The following is a 21990-nucleotide window of genomic DNA, read 5'->3' on the forward strand; positions in this document are numbered from 1 at the left end:
CCCTGTTTATATTCTCTCCCCACTTACCAACTAGAAGTAAGCCCCATGAGGGCAGGGATTTGACTGTTTTTGTTTCTTGCTGGGTTCTCAGGAAGCAGAGCAATGTAGATACACAATAGACACCGAGTGAATATTTGTTAAATGAATGAATGAATAAAAAAATTAAAATGCAATATATTAAGTTTCACGAGGGCAGGGGTTACTTATGCCTTCCTAGTGCCAAGCATGGTGCCTGCCCTGGTCATGAAGACCCACAAAAGTATTTGCTAAATGGATGAATGACTTCAAGGGAGAGCAGTGGAAGAGCAATGTAGAGGGGGGAGACAGATAAGAAAGGGGAAATGGGGACTTCACTGGTGGTCCAGTGGTTAAGACTCCTTGCTTGCACTGCGGAGGGCACAGATTCGATCCCTGGCCCAGGAACTAAGATCCTGCATGCCGCGCGGCACAGCCAAAAAATTAAAAAAAAAAAAAAAAGAAAAGGGAAATGATTCTACAGTCACCATAGTGGGTGGCAAGAACGAACAGCAGGGAATTCCCTGGCAGTCCAGTGATTAGGACTCTGCGATTTCACTGCGAAGGGCCCGGGTTCGGGGAACTAAGATCCCGCAAGCCTCGTGGCACAGCCAAAATAAAAAAGAGAAAAGAAAAAAAACCAAAACTTGAGATAAAGAATGAAGAGTGGATGTTGACACCGGTGGGTGAAAGATGCTTCTCTGCTAAGTCAAGCTCCAGGTAGGTGAGAGGTGAGATGAAAATGTTCAACAGAACTCAGAAATAGAACAGTAAGTGACACAGAGTATTCCTTAACGCTTTCAAAGGGAATACCTTTCAATGGAAAAATCTGGTGGACACACTTTTAACCAAATAATCAAACTTAGGATCGTCATTGATGGGACAATCTGACACTGCTGCCCCTGATGTGATGCCCCCGGGATGTGGCGTCACCTTTGCAATACTGCCACCAAAGTGCTTCGCTTGAGTCTAGTCAGGAGGGATCAATCTGACAAATCTCAACTGAGGGACATTCGGCAAAATAAACAAAATGACTGGTTTGGATTCTTCGAATAAAAAAAAGACATTATCGGGATAATTTGGAGAATGTGAATATGAACTACATATCAGAAAATGTATTAAATCAATTCAATTTTCTGAGTGTGATAACACTACTGTGGTCGTGTAAGAGAAGGTCTTTGTTCTTAAGAGATAAATGGTGAAGAAAATAAAGCACATGCAGTAAAATGCAGACAATGAGTGAATCGGAGTGAAGGGAACACGGGTGTCTCTTGCACTATTCTTACTTTTTTGTTGTTGTTGAAGTGTTGGAACTTTTCAAAAGAAAAAGTTGGGGGAAAAAAGAACCAATCTTTTAAGTCAGAGAGACCCGAGTTTTAAAAAAGCAAAGCAGGGACTTCCCTGGCGGTCCAGTGGTTAAGACTCCACGCTCCCAATGCAGGGGGCCCGGGTTCGATCCCTAGTCAGGGAACTAGATCCCGCATGCCGCAACTAAAGATCCTGCTTGCCACAACTAAAAAAAGACCCTGCAGGCCGTGACAAAGATCTCGCATGCGGCAACAAATGTGTGTGCCACAACTAAGAGCCAGAGCAGCCAAATAAATTAGGGGGGAAAAAAAGTCAAAGTGAAACAAAACACAAAAAAAGAAAGAAAGAAAGAGGAACAGGGGAGAATGAAATGTTAGATGAAGGCAAAGACAATGTAAAAGAAAAAAGAAGGCTTCCCTGGTGGCGCAGTGGTTGAGAGTCCGCCTGCCGATGCAGGGGACACGGGTTCGTGCCCCGGCCTGGGAAGATCCCACATGCCGCGGAGCGGCTGGGCCCGTGAGCCATGGCCACTGAGCCTGCACGTCCGGAGCCTGTGCTCCGCAACGGGAGAGGCCACAACAGTGAGAGGCCCGCGTACCACAAAAAAAAAAAAAGAAAAAAGAAATCTATCCTGGGCAGGGTTGATACATTATTTCATCTAATTCTCATAAAAACCATTTGGGGGTAGATCATACTACTCCCATCTTCGTAGATGAGGATCTTGTGGTCCGGAGTTTGAGTGACGGGCCCAAGATCACAAAGGACAAGACTCAAACTCAAGTCCAGTCTCTTTCACTGTACTGCTTCCTCTTGCCTTACACAGAAAATAAGCCACGTAGATGGAAGTCATAGCAGGAGAGGTGTATGAAAGAAAAACACAGGTGGAAAATACACTTAGACACTCATAGCACATCTGCCTAGAGATGACACATGTTCAACACAGAGAAAAAGTAAAGGAGAAAAAGGCACACACAACAAAGAAAGTCAAACAGAAACAGGCTTTCACGTGGTCACATCCCACGCGAGGGAGGATCTTTCACATCACTGCTTCTAGACTCCAGAACTGGGTTGTGTCTTCAAAGACATGATGGTGGGTACTATGTCATACTCCTCCCCGCTCTAGAACAGCTAACACTAAAGCTAGGGTTCCTATCTGGCCATGACCTTGACATCTACGCCTAGGATAGGCAGAAAAGGAGGGGCCACCTGGGTCTAGATGCCATGCTTAACGAACAGTCTGAAGCAGAAATGAGCTGGTAATCACAAGGTTCTGATGGATGATTTTAAAACATTAATCTTCTCTTCTTCCAACTGCAAGCCGAAAGTGGAAAAGGATGAAGGGGAAGAGGTCAAAACACTTTGGCTTCAATTTTTCATTTTGCTTTGGAGTGAAGACCAATGTTGACTAGCCCAAGGAAGATTTCCCTGAGCGACTGCTAAAATTCTCAAATACCCAAGCATGAGAATATTAGTGTCAGATGGCTTTTTAATTTCCAGGACTGCAGAGGCGATATCTGCTAAAGATTCCTAAGAATGAAGAGTCATGATCTTGGCCATCACTGGAGTAAAGAGAACCAGACAAGTCCATTGAGGTGTGGGAAACAGCCCGAGGCAGAGCACACATTCCAGGCTTTGCTTAGAAAGCAGGAAACAGCCACCCAGGGGCTGAATCTACCACAACAGCACTCTAAGACTGATGGCCAGCTTTGTGAGTTGTTTCATATTGCAAAATAAATCCACAGGTTGCTGCAGAACTTCAAAAACACCGAAACCAAAAGGAAAACTAAAGGCAGCATATCTCCTCGATTCAAAAGCATATTTTGACATTCTAATACTTCTAAAGTTATGAAATCTGACTACCACCAACAGGAATCAGCTATGACGTAGTTTCCCTTAACTATATGTGCTCCAAGTGGAACAGAAAAGGTGTCTTTTTATTTGTCAGTTTAGTTATCTGCATTGGTAGTAGAACACACAGTTCAACTGTTACATTTGGATCCCAAATCTTCATTTAAAAAGCTTTCAAAAGATTTCCCGATGCAGCACTGACATGTAAAGTTAATGTCTGGCGAAGACTGACATTCACAGACCAGGACACACAATTCATGGCAGCAGAAATTGCCAGAGCGCTCAGATTATAATTTTCAAACTCAAAAGAGACTGATGGATGCGGCAGATGGATGTATCATGAAGGATTATCCTTTAGGTACCAAACGCCTACCTATCAAACACTTGTAATTGGAATTCCAGAGAAGTTGTTTCAATTCCAACAATACTTAAGACAATAAAGAAAAATAAATCTTTGTATTGAACCCAACAAGAAACATTAAAAAAAATTCATGACTTTCTCTGATAAGCCTAAAAATTATATTGCGAACTCTAAAGGTCGAAAGGAACAGACTTGGGTTATAAACAGCACACTTGGCTAATTGTCCTGGCACGCTCAGCCTGTCTTAGAATCTTTAGATTCTCAATGCGAAGAAGTGAAGACTCACATTTTATAATACTTGTAATACGAAAAAGAAATGATATGTAACTCTAAGACAACTGTATACTTTTATGTCCTAAAATGTCCCTGAACATTCAGTGCAGCACCTCCCACCTCCAGAAAGAAAATGGTAATGAACTGATCAATGCAATGGTATAACAATGTTGAATGTTCTCAAGATAAGAACTGAAAAATGCCCTCTGGCTTTAACCACACAGAAGTCACTGGTTATCTCTGGAGAAGCGTTGAAGGTGGAAACCAAACGGAGCCCCTTCAGAAGTGAGTGGGGAAGAGAGATAATGACACAGCCAACTTATCTGAGAAGGTGAGTCCATTCGGTATGTAGCAATTGTAACATGCGTTCCTCTCTGTCACTCACAGTTCTTCCAATTTCATGGCTCCACGCATCTTTGATGTGGATGTGCTGTACCATCATTTAACCAGTTCTCTATTGCTGGAAACTGATCGTTTGCCTTTCTTTCAAGAAATAATGTTATGAGCCTGATATTTTCATTTGCTGAAAAATTATATGCAGCATGGCCTAAGGATAAAACTGGAAATATCAACCAATTCTTGTTGCCTTTCTGTGGGGTGAGGAAATTTCTGTTTTTTCGTCTTGGTCAATATTCTGCACCTGGCTCCAAAACCCCCAAAGGATTGGGGCTGTTGGTAAAAATAACAGTCAAGGGTGGTAAACTCTGCACTAATGAGCTCAAGCAGTGTGTGTCCCATGGTACCCCTGCTTTCTCTCTATTTGCAAGGATTTATGGCCATTCCTGTGACCGCTTGTGTCCAAAATATATGTGCCATGGAAAAAGTTTATATCAGAAAAATCTGAGGTACGTTTAAGAGTTTCCAGCGGCAACCCAGTTCTAATTCTTTTCCTGAGTCTCTTAGTAAATTTTCTCTCTTCTTCCTCAAAGATGCACTGACAATACTTTCTACTCTCCTGTTTTGAATCAAGAAAGGAACTGAATTTTTACTCCCCCACATTCAAGATGATTCATCCCTTAAAACAAAAATATCTAATATTTTTCTCCCAACCTTCCATAAGTAGCTGGGGTGCGGTGTTGGGGGGAGGCTTCTATTTTGTTTACATTTCCCTTGTGACATGTGGCCTCACCTAGGCCTGAGACTGGGGGACCACTGAGTCCCTCCCCAGGGACAAGGACAGAATCTAGAACCAGGAGGCCGGGGTTCAAAACCCAGCACTGCTGCTTACTGGCTGGGTACTTGGGCAAGTTACTTAACCTCTCAGGGTTTTAGTTTTCTCATCTTTGAAAGGTATGAAAATCAGCTACCTTGTGGGGTCAAAGTGACTCCTATAAATGAATGCATGTAAAGTCCATAGAACAGGCCGGGCTCAGCTCTAAGTGCTCAGTAAATGTAAGCCTTAATATACCACTAAGCAGTTGGAACTGAAGCCTTCTTTTAGCTTCCAGAAGGCCTGGAAGGCTGATGGCATCCTCATAATAATCCTTTGAAGTTAGCATTATTTTTCCTATTTTACAAAGTTTAAGTAACTTATCCTAGATCACAAAATCAATTAGCTGCAATAGTACGGAACCACCAATTATTTTACTTAAAATAAGTGCCACTTTGAATCACTGCCTTAGGGTCTTAGCATCTTAGGCTTTGAGGAGAGAGATTTTAGGTGACTGCAGCAGCTTAAAAATGGTGCTTGAGATCTCAGCTTAAATGTCACCTTCTCAAAGAAAAGCAGGCCCCTTCAAGATCTCCGCCACATCACACTGGATGCTCCAGTGATCAAGGATACAGGCTGACTGGATATTCCGATCACGGCTGTGGAGAGGAGGGTGATGGTGACCAGCACACATCACGCTGTTCGAGCCAATGGTCTCCTGACCAGGATCTTCCCACTCAGACCATCCCTTTCCCACCAACTGGCCCCAAGGGCATTCTTGGTTGTAACTGGTGGGGGTGGGGAGGTCATGAATTGAAAGAAAAGGGAGAGGGTTAAGACCTGGATTCAGCTCTGCCCTCACTGTGGTGTGGTGCTGGGAAACTTAGCCTTAATAGTGTCGGTTTCTCAATCTATAAAATGGGGATATTTCACTGGGTTTTTGTAAAGAATTAAATAAGATACGATAACGTATACAAAGTGTTTACAAATGTCTCATATACATGAGATGCTCAGAAACTGGTAAGAGTGGTCGTATCACCATTGCCCTTGTTCAGGGAAGATTGCCAGACTCTGAAAGCACGTGACGGGTTGATAGAGCTGAGTAATCCAGTGAGGCCGATGTGGTTCTGCGCCTTCTCTGCAACGGTGGTTCTCAAAGTGTGGGTCCTCAGACCTGCCCCACAGCATCTCCCAGACACGTGGGAGTGCAAATTCTTCGGCCCCACTCCAAAATTACTGAATCAGAAACTCTGGGGTGAGGACCAATAATCTGTGGGGTTTTTTGTTTTTTGGTTTTTTTGGCTGCGTTGGGTCTTCGTTGCTGCGTGCGGGCTTTCTCTAGTTGCGGCATGCGGGCTTTCTCTAGTTGCGGCGAGCAGGGGCTACTCTTCGTTGAGGAGTATGGGCTTCTCATTGCAGTAGCTTCTCTTATTGCAGAGCACAGGCTCTAGGTGCTTGGGTTTCAGTAGTTGCAGCGTGTGAGCTCAGTAACTGTGGCGCTCAGGCTCTAGTGAACGTGGGCTTCAGTAGTTGTAGTGCACAGGCTTAGTAACTCCACGGCATGTGCGATCCTCCTGGACCAGGGATCAAACCTGTGTCCCCTGCATTGGCAGGTGAATTCTCAACCACTAAGCCACCAGGGAAGTCCCAATAATCTGTGTTTTAACAAGATTTCCATGTGATTTGACTGTACACTAAAGTTTGAGAACCACTGCTCTACATATAGATGGTAAAGTTAAAAAATAAAGTCACAGGCAAGTACAGGATGTACAAAGATTATGAGAACCAAAAGTTTTAGCCAAGTCAAAAGCGGCTTGTGTTTTATGTCAAACACAAGGGAAGAAGACACTCCCATGCCCTGTATTATTATCTCAGTGTTGAAAATGCATAAGAAATTGTCGCATCTATTTATTGTTTAAAGGTACGGAATGAAAAAGAACCAGGTGTTTAATCTTAGGTGTCAGAGAATACAGCTCAGTTTTTGTTTTTGTTTTTGTCGTACGTGGGCCTCTCACTGCTGTGGCCTCTCCCGCCGCGGAGCACAGGCTCCGGACGCGCAGGCTCAGTGCATGGCTCACGGGTCCAGCCGCTCCACGGCACGTGGGATCCTCCCGGACCGGGACACGAACCCGCGTCCCCTACATCGGCAGGCGGTCTCTCAACCACTGCGCCACCAGGGAAGCCCCCTACAGCTCAGTTTTTACCACTAATGTTCCTGTCCTGGGCAACATATAACCTCTTGAAGAAAACAGTCACTCAATTCCTGTGGAATCTGGAAGCACTTCCTTTCCTTATTCATATGAAAGAAGCATATTCACAGTATAATGATGATGATGGTTTTAAAGTGGCTTCCCGTTCTTTGATGCTTCTCCCCTCAAGATGTGGGGTCTCTGTCCCCACCCGTGACTCTGAGCACGCTTGTGACTGCTATGATGGGTGCAGTATTAAGGAAGTGACGCTCCGTGTGCAGGGCAGGCCATCCCCTGGCCTCTAAGAATTCCCTCCAGACACTCCTTGTAGAAGCCCAGCTGTCACCCTGTGAGAAGCTCAAGCCACCTGGAGGGGCCACAGGAGACACTGTGGTCACCAGTCCCACCCAGTCCAGGGGCCAGGCCGGTGAGTAAAAAACCCTCCAGGTAAGCTCAGTCTCCAGCTGTTTCCATCACCCCCAGCTGTTCAAGTCTCCTCAGCTGAGGTCACGGACATTATGGAGCTGAGGCCAGCTAGCCCTGCCGTGGCCTGTCCAAACTCCTGATGCACAGAATCTGTAACCATAATAAAATTGTCTGTTCGACAGCAGTAAGTTTGGGGTGACTTGTTATGCAGCTGTTGAGAGTGGAACAAATGATCATAGCAGCTACCATTCCATGGTACCTTCTACGTGTCCAGCATGATACTATGCTCTTCTGCTATACCCCTCCTCTTTGCGCCCGCTCTGCAAAATATACTAGTCCCATTTGCAAGTGAAGAAATGGAGGCTCTGAGAAAATAAGTATCGTGCAAAGGCACACGTGGTAAACGACTATTTACGTCAAACTTCAGTGCGTAAAAAAATACCAGAATGTCAGTCGTTAGCTATCTAGAAACGACAATGAGAAAATGGCAAACATTGTGATGGTCATTTCGTAACAGAACAGAAATATCCAATCACTATGTTGTGCACCAGGAACTAACAGTGGTTGTAGGTCAACTATACTTCAAAAACAAACAAAAACACTCATAGAAAAAGAGATAAGATTTGTGGTTACTGTGGCATGGGGTAGGGTGGGGACTGGATAAAGATGATCAAAAGGTACAACCTTCCAGTTATAAGATAAATAAGTACTAGGAATGTAACGTACAACATGATGATTATAATTAACACTGCTGTGTGTTATCTATGAAAGCTGTTAAGAAAGTAAATCCTACCAGTTCTCATCACAAGGAAAAGTTTTTTCTATTATTTTAATTTTATGTCTGTATGAGCTGATAGATATTCACTAAATTTATTGTGGTCATTTCATGATATATGTAGTTCAAATGATTGTGTTATACACTTTAAACTTATACAGTGCTGTACATCAATTATATTTCAATAAAACTGAAAGAAAAAAATATATAGTTTCATATGGTAAATATATATATATACACACCCATATATATATATTAGTAATACAGTAACACCAGTGGAGTAAATACAATAATTAAAATAATATGTTACTGGTCCAGGATTCACTGACCAATGAAATAGAAGTCTAGAATAGAAGTCTAGGAAACAACCTTTCAAATACAACAAAAAGTTGAATTAATTAATAAATAATATTAGGACAATTAAACAAATACATTAACAAATTATATGTTCACGGTTTATAATGGGGAAAAAAAGGGTTTTTAAGGATAAGAGATAAATGACACTAGCTATTCTGAAATTGGCCCATATTAACTGGAAAAAAGAAATATAGGGACTTCCCTGGTGGTCCAGTGGGTAAGACTCCGCATTCCCAATGCAGGGGGCCGGGGTTCGATCCCTGGTCAGGGAACTAGATCCCACATGCATGCCACAACTAAGAGTCCTCATGCCGCAACTAAGAAGTCCGCATGCCGCAACTAAGACCCGGCACAGGCAAAATAAATAAATAATAAATAAATAAATATTAAAAAAAGAAACATAAGCTTCAGTTTCCTCATTTGCAAAATACGAGAGATGTTATGTATTTCATAAGATCAAAGGGAAAAATGTCCATGGAAATCACTTAGCATAGTTCCCAGCACACACTAAGTACTAGATGAACTTTGTGGCTATGAAAAGAAAATGGGAAACAGTAAAAGTTAGCAATGACACAGTTACAGTGTTTAAAAATATTTTTTTTAAAGGTTAATTTTTTTTCTGTGGAGAATCTAAGTATTTTATCTACTCATCAGGAGGTCCAAAATCATTATTAATTACAATTAGTAATTATTATATCATTACAATATATAACATATAATATCAGCATTAATCATTTGATTTAATTAATTTTGCCACAATTATGAGATGTTTGTCATGAAAAATACAGAAATTTATGTCCCTGAATAAACCAACTAGATAGAAATTAACGTGTCTACAGAGCATCACTAACAGCAAACTAGCTGAGATCTGAGCACATTTACGAAGCAAAGAAGGGCGCCTATTGGTTCAGTGGACAGCTGACTCTTGATGAGTTTCTTCACTTTCTTTGGTAAGGATACTTACATACGAGTTCCTATGGGTATTATTTTTATATGTGACAAATGAGAGCCTTTTAATTTAATTATATTTTTCCTCCACACAGTCTACATGGGATCAGACCCATTCTAGAGCTACTGCATTTTAAATTTCTCTCTTACAGCTGTGAGAAGGAACAAGGATAGTATGGAAATAATGTATTTGAAAATAGGGTGCTCCAGAGTTTCCTGTCAGTTTTATTTAGTCCACTAAGCCAATTCTCTATTTAATTCACATATCAAGGAAATAAAAACAGTGAATAAGGAACTTGGAATTACCCTTGATCATCATTCAAATGGTCCATGTTGGAGCCCTGCTGTATCACCAGGGCTGTATCACTACATGTGAATGTGATAACTGGATGCTTCACACCTGGGTTCAATGCTAAATGCATGACCCTGAGCAACTTACTTAACCTTGTTGAGCTTCAGTATTTTCATCTGTAAAATGGGGATAAGAAATATAATTCATAAAATTGTTGGGAGGACTAAATTAACACAGTCAGACCCTTGCACAGTAACTGGCACACAGTGATGTTTGCATATAGGTAGGAATATTTAAAATGCATTGATAACTTCTGGTTAGTGGGCAGTGAATACACAACCTCTCCTAAAATTCCAGTGAAAGGACTCCATAACAGTCTGGAAAGCCAGGAAAGATGGCATTGCTAGACCAAAACCTTTGAGGAATTTCTGGAAGATGTTAAGGAGAAGGGATTGTACAGAGAACCTCTAGAGCTAGGGAGACAGCAGTTCAATATGGGTCTGGAGGAGGGCTGTCAAACATAGAGCCAAGGAAAACATCTACACTCAGGGTTAGCAAAGATGGAAATCCAGGGACAACCTGGAGTAATTAAAGGACTGACGCTATGGGCCATTCGATTTCTCTGTCACAAGGGAGAATGAGAAACCGCAATTGCCCTGGGTCTAAAATCAGCAAGAACCGTTGTCTTATATAATGTGGGAGAACTGTCTTACTGGTTCTTAAGGTGGGACTTGAGCCCAAAAAAACCCAAGTAGAGCAATTTGGGACTCAGAAAGTTTGGGATCCTGTAACAGATACGCAGATCCCAGTCCAATCGCCAACTCTCCATCCATCGTTCCATCCTTTCCTCCATCCATCCATCCATCCTTCCATCCATGCATCCAAAGGGGATGGGAGGAGAAACATCCACGTTCAGTGACAGGCACTAAGAACTCTCTAGGCGCTCCACCTCTAGCACAAGGCTTTGCTAGCCTCAGCAAACAGCACTCAAGGAGAGCTGAAACTTACATGCCTGACTGTTATCCAGACCAAACAGGAAAGCTACCTGTCAATCCCCACTTCCATCTATAGAACCCTACAGTCAGCCTCCTAGTCAAGAAAGAGGCTTGTTCGGCCACAGGTAAATCATACCACCTTCTTACGTTATTCTAGCCCTTCAATTAAAATTATGAATCAGTAATCAAGGCCCATGAAATATTTGAGGAAAAACACAAACATGGGAGCATCAAGACTAAAAACCAAAATACTGACCCCTGAGGAAAAAGAGTTGATGAAAGAAATAGAAGAGAGAATAAAAAAAATTCCAGTTGATGTCTTCAGAGACATTTATGATGACACAGTAATAAGAATAATTGATATTTAAAAAGCAGTCAGAGGACTTCCCTGGTGGTGCAGTGGTTAAGAATCCGCCTGCCAATGCAGGGGACACGGGTTCAATCCCTGGTCCGGGAAGATCCCACATGCCGTGGAGCAACTAAGCCCGTGAGCCACAACTACTGAGCCTGCGCTCTAGAGCCCATGAGCCACAACTACTGAAGCCCGTACATCTAGAGCCCATGCTCCACAACAAGAGAAGCCACCGCAACAAGAGAAGCCACCGCAACGAGAAGACCACGCATCACAACAAAGAGTAGTCCCCACTCGCCGCAACTAGAGAAAGTCCGTGCACAGCAACGAAGACCCAACGCAGCCAAAAATAAATAAATAAATTTGTTTAAAAACTAATAAGAAAATAACAAATCAATATTACTTACAAATATGGATACAAAAATTGTAAAAACAATTTTAGAAAATTGCTTCCAGAAGTATATTAAAATATGTAATAACCAGGAATGCAAGAACAGCCCAACAGTAGGAAATATATTAGAGTAATTCACTAAATTGAAATATTAAATGATAGGCCACATGATCATCTCAATGCATGGTGAAAAGACAGTTGGTAAAATTCAATACCCATTCCTGATAAAAACCTCTTAGTAAGGTTGAAATGGCCGGTGCTTTCCTTAACTCGATAAAGGGTATCTACCAGAAACCAATGGCAACCATTATTCTAATGGTAAAACACAGAAAGTCTTCTTATTAAAGTCAGACACAAGTCAAAGAGTCTCATCATTATTGCTACTATTTCAGTTTGTTCGGGTGATCTTAGACAATAAAAGTTCAGGAAAAATATCTCAAATTTATAGATACTCCGTGGTAGGATTCAGCGAACTTTTGTTATAAAGAGCCAGCTAGTAAATATTTTAGGTTTTGCAAGTCATATGGCCTCTGTCACAACTGCTCAAGTCTGCTGTTGTAGGGAAAAAGTTGTTGTAGATGACAGTAAACAAGCAAGCATGACTAGTATCAATACAACTTTATTTACAAAAGCACTGCAGTGGATATAGGACACAGGCAACAGGGAAAAGACAACATTAGCATAAGTAGATGATATGATTGCTTACACAGAAAATTCAAGAGAATTAGGTGCAAGCAGCCTTAATAAGATGGCTGATGCGAGGTAAATATATACGAAACAATAAGATTTCTATATATCCAGCAATAAATATTAGAAAGTGATGTGGCAAAAGGATCAAATTTACAATAGCAACAAAAGCTATGAAAAATATAGAAATAAATAAAAGGAATTTGTCAATCCTACATAGAGAAAGCCATACAGCATAAGAGAAGACGAACAAATGGAGAGAAATACCAGGTTACCAGAAGGGAACGTTCAATGTGGTAAAGATGTCATTTCTTCCTAAAGAATGCAAAATTTTGGGAATTCCAATTAAACCTCCAAATGGATTTAAAATCGAAACAAAATAAAAGCTGACAAGCTGATTCTAAACTCCATCTGAGAAAAAAGGTTATTCTTAAATTGTAACAAAAAATGTATTTTAAAGAAAAAAATTCTTGGTACTTCAGGATTTACACAAATAAACCAGTGTAAAAGAACAAAGACTGCAGAATTCAAATTTAATATATGAAAAAGTTGGCAGTTAATAATCAGCAGAAAATAATATATTATTTAATAAATGGTATAGAAACAATTGGCTACCCATTTGCAAAAAATAAAGTCAGATCCCTACCCATCACCATAAACAAAATAAATTCAAGTTGGATTAAGAATCTAAGTGTAACGGTAAAACTATAAGTCATAGAAGAGAAAAGTTTTTCTTTCCTTCTTTCCTCCTTTCCTTGCTTCTTTATAATTTTGTGACAGATACTACTGACTGGCCCTTTGAACATCCTCTCCAGGTGCCTTGCAGCATGTGTTTCCATTATACTGAAGCTGGAAATCTGAAAATAACATTTCCATGCTCCCTTGCAGCTAGGGTTCTACTTATAATCCAGTCAAGCAGACACAGTGATGCGAGGCCTGCTAGATGGCACTGAGCAACGTGAAGTGAAAGCGACAGATGGTAAAACAGAATCTCCTGGGGGTAGTTGTTCTGTCCCTATCACCTTAGGTGGAGCAGTGGGTCTTGGCTGCAGTGAGGTTTTGCCAGAACAGTCCTGAAGGTAGAGTTGGGCATTTCTCCTGGCTGTGTTATTCTTGACTGTTAACATCAAACTAACTTCCTGACCCTCCCAGTTTTGTACGCAGCCGTATACCTTGTAATAAACTCTTTTCTGTCTAATCTAGAATGAATTCTATTTCCTGATCATTACAAGTAGTGAAGTATTTTCCAAGCATGACCTAAAGTCCAGGAGCTTTAAAGAAGCTCTTTCTTTATATTCATTCATTCATCAACAGATGTCTATTAAATATCTAGATATCATGGAAATGTTCGTTGTCTTTGGTTTGTTAATTCAGCCTCTGGGAATTTAATTCAAGGAAATCTTATAAACTTTGAAAGAACTCTACATGCCTGGAGATGAAATGGCAGCATCACTGGAAATTAAAAACAACAAACAATATTTGTTGGATATTTATCCGACAAATATGAGAAGAGTTAATTACTGTACTGCACTCAGTGGGTTTTTGTTGTTGTTCCCATGAAAAACGGCTATGAAGACTATAACAACATATTTAAGTAAAATAAATAGGATACAAAATAATTTATATTCTAAAATTACAATAATGTAAGAAAACCAAGAACACAGGGAAAAAAATACTACAAGATAATAAATCAACATGTGAAAAAGCACTTCTATCAGGATGCTGGTCTATTTTTCTCTGTTTTGCACATTTTCTATAATGTATTAATTTCATAACTTAAAATAGAGTTAAGAATCACAATTGGTTTTAAGTCCACAGAAGTGGACTTAAAGGGCATATTAGCAAAACCAGAGGTTAATATGTAATTTTTTAATTGATATATAATTGGCATATAACATTGTGTGAGTTTAAGGTGTACAATGTGTTGGTTTGATATACTTATATATTGCAAATGAGTTCCACTATAATCATATTAGATAATACTTCTATCATGTCCTGTAATCATCATTTCCCTTTTGTAGTGAGAACAAGTAAGATCTAGTCTGTTAGCAACTTTGAAGTTTATAATGCATTATATTGTTGACTATATCTCTATGCTATAATTAGATCTGAAGGACTTATTTATCTATGAGTTGCAGTTTGTACCCTTAAACAACATCTCCCCAATTCCCCCACCCCCAGGTAACTAACATTCTACACTGTTTTTTATGAGTTTGGCTTTTTTAGATTCCACATATGAGTGAGACCATAAAGTATTTGTCTTTAGCTGTCTGACTTATCTCACTTAGCATAATGCTCTTAAAGTTTATCCTTGTTGTCACAAACGGCAGAATTTCCTTCTTTCTCATGGCTGAATAATATTCCATTCTCTCTCTCCCCTCTCTCTCTCTCTCTAAATATATATAATTATATACATAATATATATATTATATATCAGTTAATAATATATATTATATAAATTATGTATATAATTATATATATATATCCATCATATTTATCCATTCATCCATTAATGGGCCCTTAGGTTGTTTCCATATCTTGACTATTGTTAATACTGCTGCAATGAACATGGGAGTGCAGATAACTCTTTGGTATCCTATTTCCACTTCCTTTGGATATATACCCAGAAGTAGAATTCCTGGATTATATGGTAGTTTTACCTTTAATTTTTTGAGGAACTTCCAAACTGTTTTCCACAGTGGCTGCATCAATTTACATTCCCGCCAACAATGAACTAGGGTTCCCTTTTCTCCACATCTTTGCCAAGATTTTTTATCTCTTGTCTTCTTGATAGCTGTTCCAATAGGTGTGACGTGATATCTCACTGTTGTTTTGATTTGTATTTTCCTGATGATTAGTGATGTTGAGCATCTTTTCATGTATCAGATAGCCTTCAGTATGTCTTCTTTGGAAAAATGCCTATTCAGACCCTCTGCTCATTTTTTAACAGGATTGCTGGGTTTTTGTTATTGACTTGCATGGGTTCTTCATATATTTTGGATATTAACCCTTTATCCAATATATGGTTTGCAAATATTTTCTCCCATTCCATAGGTTGCCTTTTTATTAAATTCCATTTTGAAGGTTGCTCACAAAAAGGAGAAAAGGGACTCTTCTCCACCCCACCCAATTGTGACTTTCTTCTCCTAAACATTGCTGGGATCAATTCAAGGAGGATGATTTCAGGTGGAAAGTACACTGCAACAGTTCCTTGTCTTTCTTGCCTAGATTCTAAAAATTCTTAGTGAAAAGAATTTAAACTAAGTGAAAAGAATTTAGTTTAAATTCTTTAATTTAGCTTAAATTAAAACTAAAATGTATCCTTCATGTGTTGTTTCTGATAGACAAATTTTATGATGACCTTTTTTTTAAAGGGTATTTTATTTGTTTATTTTTTGTAACTAAGCTTAGTAACTTTCCAGGGAGTGTTTTTCTTGTCATTAATTAATTATTTTCTTTATTTCTCTGAAGGCAACAACTAGACTTAAGAATTTAGCATTATTTGTCTTGATTCAGAACTGAGTCATCATTAAACTTCCCAGCCAAGAATATATTCTTTTATTGATACAAATGATTTCGAGGACTAAATCAACGTTTCACAGAAAATAATACTCAAGAGTTGACTTACAAAATTATGACCTTAGAAATTGTAACAAATTTCTTCTCTATATTTGATTGATTAATGGGAAAAAAAGATACAGAGGCTTTGAGTAAAAAGTATGGTTAGCTTATAAGACATTTACTGAAAACTAGTCATATGCTAGAAAATCTAAATTCCCCAAAGGAGAAATTGTACAGGCTATATTTTCTGACCAAAATGTAATAAAAACAGAAGTTAATAACACAAGATTTAAATACACTTAAAAACCCTGAAGAAAAATGTATTTTCCTAACAACTTAGGGATCAGAGAAGAAAATCTGAAAAGGACAATCTCAAACTATCTAGAAAACAACCATAGTAAAATCTACACACACATACACAATTTAACCAGAGTCAAATTCAAAGGAAATTTTGGAGAAAAAAAAATAATAAAAGACTTCCACAATGACAATAATTAAAGCAGAACAGTAATGGTGTAGGAATAAAATAGATATTACTGTCATATAACAACACAGAAATATATTTAAGAACATCAGAGAATTGGCGCTTCATAATCTTACCAGAATCTAAACTATCAAATGAAATATATATGAATAAATTTTTGGCGGGCATATGACAGACTCTTTGTTTTGTACCTACTTTACCCCTAATAACTTATTTCAGATCAATGCAACTGCCTGATGATGCCCTGGTATAAAAGACAGATGATAAATTAAGATACAACTTAGGTTCGTTTTGATATGGACACTGAGAGAAAATGGGATACCGTGCTTGGTTAACTTCTTTGGCAGGTGTTTGTGGACCTTTCCAGACAAGGTCTCAGTAAAACTTCCAAGAATCCATCCGTTAGCTTCCTGCACTTTCCACCCCATTCACTTTCCTATTGTCCAAGGGGGCTATCTTGACAAAGGTATTAGTCAGACACTCAAAATATCCAGATTTCATAAATATGAATAAAGATGCAGCTTTACTTTCTGAAGCAAAGGTGGCAACAAATTTGCCCTTATATTTTCTTATATGGAATTTTATAATTTTAGCTCTAACATTTAGCTTTGTGATCCACTTTGAGTTAGTTTTTGTGTATAGCGTGTGAGTCTTTATTTTTTAATAGATGTTATTGAGAGCAGAGGGTTTTTTTATACCTAAAGGACCAAACAGACAAACAAAAAAGCTCTTTCTCTTTCTGTGATGTGATAACTTTTACAATTCTCTGCACATTCAATCAAAACATACTCATGGAGTCATTTTTGCAAATGTATGTAGCAATGAACCAAACACTATATGCTAAAAGAATAAAAAGAAAAAAACCAGCAGCAGTAAGTACTATACTACTATAATCCAGGACCAACTCAAATGGATTTAGGGTAAATTTATGATTGCTCCTGCAAAGAACTGGATTCCAGCAAAACTAATTTAAATCAAGTCCATCCATAGAAAGATCACTGATTAACCGGGCATGAAAATTAATTCTTCACTTAAAACACACAGACACCAACAAAACAAACAAACCCCCCTCCAATCTCAAGAACCCCAAACAGCTGAATCGGCAGACATAGAGGGAATTCAACTTCTAGAACTGCACGTATTTTATATGTATTTCACATAACAGTTTCCACGTAACTTGACAAAGTTAAGCTGAAAATCCCCACCTTTTAAAAATGATAACATATTCACAGTACTTAATTCATGGCTTGCATTTATATTTCAATCAGCTAAGCAATATATTGTTTTTCTCAGCATCTTTCATTTATTTGCCTCTTGGTGAAGAATCTGAACCCCTCCACCATTTGCCTTATCCTCCCAGCAGTTCTGCAGCAGAGACAACCAGTCAAAAATGCAATTATTGGGCTTCCCTGGTGGCGCAGTGGTTTAGAATCTGCCTGCCAATGCAGGGGACACTGGTTCCAGCCCTGGTCCGGGAAGGTCCCACATGACGCGGAGCAACTAAGCCCGTGTACCACAACTACTGAGCCTGCGCACTTAGAGCCTGTGCTCTGCAACAAGGGAAGCCACCGCAATGAGAAGCCCGCGCACCACAACGAAGAGTAGTCCCCGCTCGCAGCAACTAGAGAAAGCCCGCGCGCAGCAACGAAGACCCAACGCAGCCAAAAATAAATAAATAAAATTTTTTTAAAAATGCAATTATTCTCTCATTGCTTCAGAATGTAGTGTCAAATTGGGGGTGAGGCGGTCATTCAAGGTCCCTCCTGTCAATATTCACCAGGGGCAACGGCCCCCCGAGGCCTTTTTCGGGAGTGATCAGGGTCTGTCCTGCAGCCCAGAGGAAGGTTAGCAGTCTCCAGGGCCAGGTCAGCAGGCTTTCCAAAGTGCACAAACACCAAATGTGGAAAGTCCATGTCAATCAAAGGCAGGCAGAAGGTGAAGGAGTGGGTGGCAGGGAGGCCAGTGCGTCTAGTCAAGGAGCAGAGGCTTGATGACCAAACCAGGGCCCTCACTGTCCCAGTGGGCACAGGTCATCCTGGCATCTCCCCAGCTTGCTGGAAGAGTTTTTCAGGGCACACATCTCCTGGGATGAGTTTCTCCATGATGCACGCCACATACCTCTCCAAATCCATCAGCATCTTTCTCTTACTAAACCTTTGCTTACAGTGAAAGTAGGTGATTTCTCTTCCCCTGTGCAGGCCGTCTGTAATATCTCTGCATCCCATTTTCTCCACTCACATTAGTCCTACCCACCACCCAAGGCCAGCTCAAGGCTCCCTCCTGCATCCTGGTGATCTACCCTCCTCTAAATCCTGTGGCAGCAGAGTTAGGATCACTAATTTGACAGTTCACAAGGTGCCTTATGGCTTATCTGTCTCTTTATGTGCATTTAAAAAATCTTCTCAACTATGCTGAAGGGGCAGAATTTACACCTCAACTCTCCTAGTAGCCGGCACAGCGCCACGGTTGGCATTGGGGTGGCCAAAAACGTCTTACAGAAAAACCCAGACGAACTTTTTGGCCAACCCAATACTCAGAACTCAATGTAAGCTCATATTAATATGTATTAGCACCTACTTTAAAATAAGAATAGTAGGAATTATAAATATGGAAAAATTACTACAGATCAGGCACCTACGGTGCCTGATTTAATTCTCAAAGCAATCTTATGAGGTAGTGACATTATTCTAATGTTATAGATTATAAAACTCAGAGAAATAATAATTTCCTGCCTGGAGAAATAATAATTTGTGCAAGCTCATGTGAGTGGAGGACTGGACCGTGCCTAAGTCTAACTCAAAACTCACGTTCACAGTCAAGCCACGTGGCCTTCTGAAGACACAGGCTGATTAAGAGGTAGAATGTGGCAGCCACTCTGCTAACGCTGCTGTTACAGTATCTATACGTCCAGTTCGAATACAACTGACTTCGTGTCTGTCTTCCACACCACGCTGAGGTTAGGCAGGGAATCTTGTATTTTCATCCAAGCATGTGACACACACCACTCACTAAATACACTCAGCTGCTGGGTGATCTTGAACAAGCAATTTAACCTCTCTGTTGGTTTAGTTCCCTCATTTGTAAAATAGCAATGAAAACAGTCCCTACGTCGTAGGGATGAGATGACGCCTATAAAGGGCATAGCATAGCATCTGATGCATATAAAGTGATATTAGTGATACTAATATAGCTATTATTATTATCACCATTATCATAATCATTTTTGTTACTATGTCTCCCTCTAAAACCACCAGTGGAAATAAATGTCAGTCACTTATTCACACACCACATACATGTTCCCAAGTCCCAAGTACTAACTGATGGTTACTTCTGCTTGTTGCATTTCTGTGTACCTGGACTGCCATTTTTCCATAGGCCAGGGACATTTTTAAATGACCAAGCTACTGGGAAGGACATCTGTAAGTAGTGTTTCTAGGACAGAGGTTTTCGGTTTTTTGGCCGTGCCATGTGACATTTGGGATCTTAGTTCCCCAACCAGTGATCGAACCCGTGCCCCCTGCAGTGGAAGCGCAGAGTCTTAACCACTGGACAGCCAGGGAAGTCCCTAGGACAGAGCTTCTTAACCATTCTGAACAAGACAGGAACTGTATCAGAATCTCCCTGAGACTTTTTCAAACTGTACCCATGACACCTCCAACTCCACAATCCAAATCTTATCATTACCTCCTGCCCTGAAAGGGAGGTATACTTCTGGAGTTGAGGGCCACCACAAAGAGAGCTGCTGTTGATGAGGGTACGTTACGCCCGTGAGCTAGCAGGTGGAAGCTAAAGAGAAAAAAAAAAGAGTTGACAACCACCGTTGCCTAGGGCAACCGATCACATTTTGCCGGATGTGGGTTTAGGGCATCCTGCTCTACCTTTTACTTCCACTCTTTTTCAGCCCCTGTTACTTTTAGGAAGAATCCAAAAAATAAGGGCAGTGTGGGTGGGGGGGGCAGCAGAGGGAAGAGAAAGAATAAAAAGAAAAGTAGGCAATGGCAATTTGATGCTGTTTGTTTTTGTTGCTAGAGGGCTCACAAAGCATTCTGGGTATAGGTTTAATTATGCATTAGAATCTGGTTCCAGGGACAGACCCCACAGTAAGAGAAAATGCTTTTCCTGTCTTCTTTCGTTTAGCTTACTTCATAGTACACCTAATATCCTCCATGCAGCTGAAGGGTTAACACGGAGTTAGGATACAGTGTTTATGCAATTACCTAGAGCTGCACTGTCTAATTCAGTAGCCACTAGCCACAGGTGGCCATTGAGCCCTTGAATTGTGGCTAGTCCGAAATGAGATGTACCGTAAGTGTAAAATATGCTGGCTTTGGAAAACTTAGTATGAAAAAAGAAAGAGTAAAAGAGTTCATCCACCATTTTAATATGACTTTAATGCAATTTAGTATAATTAATATTAATTAATTAATTAGTCATTTTGGATAAATATATTAAATAAAATAGATTACTAAAATTAGCATCCCTTGTTTCTCTTTTACTGTTCCTAGTGTGGTTTCCTGAAAATGTAAAGTTATCTATGTGGGGACTTCCCAGGTGGTCCAATGGTTAAGACTCCATGCTTCCACTGCAGGGGGCGTGCATTTGATCCCTGGTTGGGGAACTAAGATTCTGTATGCCGTGCAGCACGGCCAAAAAATAAGTAAAATAAAAAAAAAAAAAAGTTATCAACGTGGCTTGCATTTTGTTTGGACCGGACAGGGTAGGTCTAAAGAACAGTTCCGTTATTACAAGTGCCTAAACGTTTGACTCAAAGATGGTAGGTTATGGTGACTGTACCACATGAATGTAATCTGAATATTACTCACTAAGAGTTAAATCAGAATCTCCCCATTTCCTTTCCCACAGTACTGTATGCTCCAGCCCTGTTGAACAATTTCATACATGTGGTGCCTGGAGGAAACTCCACTGGGCCTCCTGGAAATAACGTTAGCCTTGAAAGTGCCTCTTGGTCACCCCTCTACAATGTCTTCTCTAGAATCACTCCCGTCACCATCTTATGCACATCACACCCTGGAATGTGTTTATTTGCAGGCTTGTGTCTCCCACTGGACCAGAAGCTTCTTGAGGTTCAGCACCATATCTTATTCTGTTTTACACCTTCTACTCTGGCATGTGGTTGGCCCTCAACAGGTATGTGATGAAACTGAAAAAAAGTTCCAATGACAGCACGTTGAGCAGAGTTTCATTCAACTCAAGCGTTTGTGTAAGGACAGAAGCCCCCTCTGGGAGTCTCGAGGATGCTCCTCTGCTCTGAGGGTCAGTGCGGTGAGCTCCCTAGGCGTTTCAGCTTTTCTCTTCTACACTGGTCTTAAGAGATCTGCTCACAGCATCACGCTGCATTGACCCACGTTCCTGGCCCAAGCCACTTCATCTCTGTTTGCCGCATACAATGGGGGAAATTTAATGCACCGCGTTAGTCAACAAACAGTCTTGAATTGCTAAGAAATAGTCTTGATTTACTAAGTTATATCATTTACAGAATTTAACTAGAAGGAAGTCATTCCCCTTAAAAAAACAAAACAGGGCTTCCCTGGTGGCGCAGTGGTTGAGAGTCCACCTG

The sequence above is a fragment of the Leucopleurus acutus genome (genome assembly GCF_964270905.1).
Source record: "Leucopleurus acutus genome assembly, chromosome: 1".
NCBI classification, from domain to species: Eukaryota; Metazoa; Chordata; class Mammalia; order Artiodactyla; family Delphinidae; genus Leucopleurus; species Leucopleurus acutus.